This window comes from Elephantulus edwardii, unplaced genomic scaffold (assembly GCF_000299155.1).
Source record: "Elephantulus edwardii isolate Elephantulus edwardi_28Jun2011 unplaced genomic scaffold, EleEdw1.0 scaffold00100, whole genome shotgun sequence".
Classification (NCBI taxonomy): Eukaryota; Metazoa; Chordata; class Mammalia; order Macroscelidea; family Macroscelididae; genus Elephantulus; species Elephantulus edwardii.
Genome location: NW_006399850.1, coordinates 2,100,202 through 2,107,656, shown reverse-complemented (window position 1 = coordinate 2,107,656; position 7,455 = coordinate 2,100,202).

Genomic DNA, 7,455 nt, shown 5'->3' with positions numbered 1-7,455 from the left:
TGAGAGACACAGCACTTCCTAACCTCAAAACCTACCCAGTGGTAGTAACCAAAACAGCAAGGTGCTGGTACAATGACAGGCATACAGACCAATGAAGCAGAATTAAGAACCCAGAAACAGACCCATCTATCTGATATTTGACAACTGATATTCAACAAGGAAAAAAACTTATCAAATGTGGAAATGAAAATCTCTTCAAAAAATGCTGCTGGCCTAACTGGACTGCTACCTGCAGAAGGCTGAAACAGGATCTGTATCACACAACATACAGAAAAAGTAACTCAAGGAGGACCAGTGACCTGGGAGTAAAGACCAGGGAAAAATTGGAATTAAGCTTAGAAGGCCTAGGCTATGTTATAAGGAGACTGCCAAATACAGCCAGAAATGCACAATCTGAAATGGATAAAATTGATAAATGGGACCTCCTAAAGATTAAATCTCTGTGTGCATCAAAAACATTTTCCAAAAACATATGGTAATACCATTTTAGACAAGGATCTCATATCAATAGTTTACAAAATCCTACAGGGCTTCCAGAAGAAAAAAGACCGATAACACAATTACAAAATGGGCACAAGCCACGGAAAGACTTTTCATAGAGGAAGATATACGTGTGGCCAACAGACACATGAAGAAATGTTCAAAATAACTGGCAATAAGAGAGAGGCAAATCAAAATCACAATGAGATATCATCTCATTCCAGTAGCAATGGTAGAGTTTAACAGGACAGTAAGTAATAAATAAATGTTGGAGAGGATGTGGAGAGATAGGAACTCTCATACACTGTTGGTGGGACTGTATAGTGGTAAAACCACTCTTGAAGGCAATTTGGCATTTCCTCTATAAGCTGAACACAGAAATTCCATATGACCCAGGTATTCCACTGCTTAGAATACACCCCAAGAAAATGAGAACTGAGGCACAGAGACTTGTACACTAATATTAATAGCAGTGTTATTCACCATCACAAAAATATGGAAACAGCCCAAATGTGCAACCACAATCAAATGGATTGAGGGATTGAGAAACTTTGGTACATTCACACAATGGAATACTATGCAGCATGCAGGGACAATGATTTTGTAAACCAGTTCTTAACTTGGGGTGCACTAGAGAGAATTATGCTAAGTGAACTTAGTCCCATAAGGAAAATTACTGTATAAGACCATTATTGTAGAAATAACAAGATCACTACTAAAATGTGTATGAGGACCCAAGGAGGGAATAGGGTAGGAGCAGAGGATGAGGATGGGTATAGGAAGGTAACCATAGGGTCAAACAACTTAATGGGTAGAGGGAAGGGTGGGTAAAGGAAATGGGAAAGATTCAGTGTGAAAAATAATGTATACTGACTTTTTTAAGTAAACTAATATAAAATTAAAACTTTATTTAAAAAAAAGAACAAATATATCTTTTGAAAAGTGCAACCTGAGTGCTTCTTGGAGGTGAGGAAGGCAAAGGATGGTACCTTATATACTTTGGATATTTTCATAGGAAAGGGTATTCCTTGGTAAGAGAAATTGTGCTAAAACATGGAAAGTCAGCAAAAAAGAGAAAGACCCTCAGTGAGATGAATTGACAGAGTGACTGTAGAAATGGGCTCGATTATATGAGAGATAATGAGGATAGCACAGGATTGGACAAGGTTCAAGTGTCTTGTTCATAGGGTCACTGAGTTGTATTCAACTCAATGGCTCTTTACATCAACAATTAGTAAGCAAGTAGAATTCATTGAAGATTTCCTTTTAAGTGGAAACTAAGCAATTCAGAAAAATTGTTTTAATGACATGCACAGGTTAGTTTTAAGAGATAATAAAGAAATTTTATTACTTGGAAAGGTGCTTTTTATTTTTGTTAACTATAACTTTTTTTTTCTGTATACTCTTTTATTAAACTGCTTAAGTGTTCACACACAGTACATAAAGTTAACTATAACTTAATCGCACACATGTGAAAAATCTTTACTCATCAGGAAGCAGTCCTCAGAACAGAGCAAAGAGAAACTGCATGGTTCCAAATTTTTAAAAAAGAATGTATGGAATGTGCCCTATCTCCATACCTTTTTAGAAATTATTTGTTTGGGGTGTTTTTTTTTTTGTTGTTGTTTTTTCTTATGGTGTACTGCCAAATTGGATCTGACTGGCACAAGAGGAGATTTCCCTGCCTTCTCCAGCAGAGCATCTGGTGGATTCAAACTTCATGCCTTCGGGATTGCAACAAAGCTTCTTGCCACTAGGCCACCAGACCTCATTTCTATACCTTTTCAATTTATATGCAGAACAGATGACTCAGGAGGCTGGACTTTATGAGGAAGAATGTGGCACCAGGTTTGAAGGAAGACTCATCAACAACTTGCAGAATGCAAATGACACAACTTCGTTTGCTGACACTGAGGAAGATTTGAAGCACTTGTTGCGGAAGGTAAAGGACTGTAGCCTTCAATATAAAGCTTAATATCAAGAAGACAAAGATTCTCACCACTGGGCTGCACCCAGTGACGGAGAGAGCAGATAACTGAAGTTGCTAATAATTACAGCTTGCTCTGTTCCACAATAAATAGTCTTGGCACCATCAGTAAGAAAATCAAAAGACAAATTTCACTTGGAAGATCTTCTGTCAGGGACCTCTCTAGAGTATTGAGGAGCAAAAATATCAGTCTAGAGACTCAGATGTGCATGATCCAGGCCATGGTCTTCAGAATTACTTAGTGCTATGTATTAGAGAGCTGGACAATGACCGAGAATGACAGAAGAAGAATCAATGTCTTTGAGTTGTGATGCTGGAGAAGAATCTTGAACATACTATGGACCCCCAAGAAAACAAACAGGTCTGTGTTGGAGTGGGTGATACCAAGTTTCTCCTTGGAGGCTAGGATCTTGAAGCTCCATCTCACATACTTTGCATACATGGCCAAGAGGGACCAGTTATTGGAGAAGGACATCATGCTCAGACGAGTAAAGGGACACTGGAGGAGAGGAAGACCCTGAATGAGATGGACTGATACAGTAACTGGGCAATGGGGGTAGGTGTGTCGGAGTTAGTGAGACTGGCTCAGGACAAGTCAAGCTTCAGAGCTGTTGTACATAGAGTCACTACAAGTCGCAGTAGACACTACAGCACATAACAGTAAAAACAACACTACTAATATACTGAGATCTGGTGCCTTAATGACAACAAGGTGCACTCCAATTCTAAAGGCATGCAGTTTGAGGCCACCAGGTGTTCTGTGGGAGAATGGGCAGTCTCCTCCTGTGTGAGTAACTGCTTCTGAAAACCTGCCAGAGAGTCAGCTATGGCATGGTTCCAACTCTAAGGCACAACAACATTATTAATATAATCAAATTCATCACATAACAGTATTCTTCTACTTTTATAAGAAGCCAAAATTCATCCACAATCATCTTTAAATATCAGGCATTCTTTTTTGCCAATTCCTTCCTTCTTTATAACCATTGGTTCTTGCTACTTCCTGAAATGGTTCTGTGTTAGCCAATTGTTTTTGGTATAGTGACTCTGTGTGTTCCTTCTATCTTCTTTAGATGCTTCCTGGAGATTGTAAAGATTCCAGGTACTTGTCTAGGTGGTGGCACAGCTCCAATTCCCTGACATTTCTTGGAGCCATTACAGGACTATCCTTGTTATGTCTCTCATAGAAATTTTGGGTAGATAAAACAGACCAGTGATGGAAACTTATTCCAGTGCATATTGTTGATGATTATAGACTTGAAGTTGAGTGAACTGAGTGGTGGGTGGAAACAAGATTTTGAGTTAGTGCAGTGTGTCAACAAGAGTTGGGGCCTCTGTCAGTTTAGTTTCTGCTCTACAGAGAGGTGACTGATGTCCCAAGATTTAAGTCAGACCATGAGTAGTGTCAAGCCTGTAACAAAATTTTTGCTGGCCTCATAGAAGCTTTTCTGGCTAGGGATCATATGTTTGCCAGTCTCAGGGGTAAATGCTGGTAAGGTACCAGTCAGTAATGGCTCTCCACAGAGAGTTCACTGATCCAAGAACAACTATGGCATATGCTAGGCAAAAGAGCCAAGGGAAGGCAAGGACCTCAGTAAGAGGTAGTACCACAATCCTTCAGGGTATGACTGTAGGCTTTTCAGGGCACAGCATGCCAACTCCCAGATGGAGACTTGGAATAAAAATCCATTCAAGCTCCCTGCAACATGGCACAGGTCTAGCCTCAGGCAGCCATGATCAATCTGAAATTACACCAAACACCTGGGGGATGGCAGTGGGGGAAAGTCATTACCTCGATCTCTGGGAGAGCAAGCAACTAAAAAGTTACAGGAATCACACTTTTAGCCTCTATTGTGGATAATGCTGCAGAACAGAGTTTCCACAGGGTGTAGACAGCTATTCAAAATGGTCTGGAAAAGAGCACTATAAGCAGCATCCAATTTATGACATATTCAAGTTATGATGAACTGCACTTATAATCTTTTTCCCAATATTATACAAATATATTTAATGTGAAGTTTTTTCATAATCTCTTCTCTGATACAATCATTTAAAAACTTTTATTTTTTGCTTCTTTCTCACTTGCTCAGATTTTTAAAACAGCCATGAGGGTATATCACACAAAATTGGTTTTCATCTAATAAGCCTAAATTTTCTAATTTAAACATTGGTAACATATTTTAGACGCTACAAAATAACACAGTGTTTGCTTCTGCTATGTACAGGGTCACTAAATTGTAGCTGACTCAACAGCACTTAACAGTGTTAACATTTCATGCCAACACTGAAACATGATGTAATTAACCTGGTAGACAGTGAATTATTTCTAATATTTTATTAATGCAACAGTACTACAGTAATATTCACAAATACACACAGCTGGGACTTTCTCAACACTTTGAATTTAAGCTTTTATTTTGTATCTTGTCTCAATTTCCACCAGAACCTATTTACTATAGAGTCATCTGAATGGAAATCCATTATAAGTTGGTAATTATGATTGAGAAATTAAAAGAAGGAAAGTATATTTAGGGTTAGTAATAAGTTAAATTCTAAAATTGGGCTCAAAATGCATAGGAATTTTAAGACACATCAAGATACCTAAATAAATAGTTTCCCCTGTCATTGAATAAATAGGCCAGTTGCTGGAAAAGTATGTACTTTATAAAACAGCAGGTCAGCAAAGAAGCGGAAGGTCTTCCATGGGATGGATCAACAGGATGACTACACAACATCCATCTTGAGTATGAAGATTATGAGAATAGCATGGGATTGGGCAAGATTTTGTTCTGTTGTATATAGGGTCCCTATGACAGAATCAACTCAGTGGCAGTGTACAACAACTGTATATACTTGTGAGCTAGTTTTGTATAACTCTTTCCAAATATTTACAGTGACATTATTTTCTCCCTTTCCACCACCACCACTACCCTATTCAGAGATTCAATTTTATGCTGTTGAGTTCACAACAGTCCAGACACTTTAGGTCCATGAGGAAGTGACAAAGAAAAAGACATTTGAAGGGTGCAACTGAAGTTCAATAGTCATCAATTAGTCTTAAAAGGTAAAAGAGCATTATGCTTAATCAATAAGGAACTTAAGATCACTATGGAGACAAAGCCTTCACCTTTATGCTAATAGAACTGACAGTAAATGTAGCTCTTGATGACAATAAATTAAAGCTCTCCTGCATATAGAGGAAGAAATTATTCTACACTGATTTCTCTCATTTTTACACAATATTCTGATACCAGGTTCCACAAACATTCTCACTCATTTTAAACCCTCTGTGCTCTCCTTGATTAGAAAATTTCTTTAAAAAGTACCAAGATGTATATTAATCAGAATAACTAACATTGTTTACTATAACAAACGGTCCCCCAAATCTTAACGGCCTAATATAATTGAGGTTCATTTTTCATTACAACAGAGTTCAATAAGGGTCATGGGTTTGAGGGGCAACAATCTCGTAACTGAACAATGAATAAGGAAGACAGAAGAAGAAATGATGTTTTTGAGTTGTGATGTTGAGGAAGTGAACTGAATATCCCATGGACTGCCAGAAAAAAAACAAACAGATATGTCTTGCAACAGCCATAGTGGTCCTTAAATACAAGAATAGCAAAACTTTGCATCACATATTTTGGGCTAGGAGAGGCATAGAAAAGGATTGCTTAGAAAGGAATACCATTCTTGGGAATGTGGAGGGTCGATGAAAGTGAAGAAGACCCTCAACAAGATGAATTGACATGGTGATTGCCAAATGAGCTCAACTGATGATGAGGATGGCGTGGAATAGGACAGGGCAAGGTCACTATGAGTTGTACTCAACTCAATGGCAACTAGGAACAACACCATCCACCAAGAAGGCACACAGTTCAAATCCACCAATGCTTTATAGGAAAAAGATGGGCAGTCTCTTCCTGTACGATTTACTGCCTCTGAAAACCCACTGGAGAGTCAGCTATGACTTGTTCTTACTCAACAGTACTTAACATCCTCCAAGAGAAGCTCTGATAGCTCAGTGATAAGGAGTTGCATTGTCAACCCAAAGACACGCTGTTCAAATCCACTAGCTGCTTCACAGGAGAAAAATGAAAAATCTCTAATGTGATGCGCTGCCTCTGCAAATCTGCTACAGTGCCTGTCAGTTTTTAGTTAGTTCTGACTTGATGGTACACAACAATAACAATATCTTCCAAGATCAGAGACCCAAACTGTTCTCATGTGGCTTCCTAAGTCGTCAAAGAATAGAATGAGAAGAATGGAGGTTGATAAAACATGGTTTTCAAAGCTAGAAAGAACTTTTGTAATTTATGCCTACATTCCATTTTCCATATTGTCCCATGTGATTCCCAAACTATCTACAAGGGAGACTCAAACTCAAATGAATTGCCTTCAAATAAAAACCTGCTCATAACTGCAGCTTTTCTGAGATTCCTAGACTATAAATCACAAGATTGTCATTGGTGAGTTTGTATCACCAGAGAAGTTTGACCTCTGGGTTAAAGGGGCACCTCCCTTAACACTAGGCCACCAAAGCTCTCTTAACAAAATACAATTTTTCTATGTGGTTAAAAAAATTATAAAGAAAAAACAGTATTGACTCTACTGTAGTATGAGATAATCTTGTTCACAATTTTGTTTTTACCATAAATTCTTTAATTTCAGCAAAGTAGACTGGTAGAGTCACTAAATGTTCTGATTTATACCTTGTTTTTATTATTACTGGCTAATAACAGCTTCCTCTTGATAATCAACAGCTTAGAATTTTCTCTACCAACAGAAAATATTAGTCTATTAAAACTTGCTAAGTTTCTGCATTCCTAAAAACAGACTGCAAAACAGAACTTTTCAATCATACAAATAGAACTGAATAAAAGCAGTCACATAAGCATTAATGAAATAGGCAATACTAATTCTAGGTTGACTCAGATGTTTGTTATTTCAAATAATTGTGTAAATCATATTTAAATAAGAGTTACTTT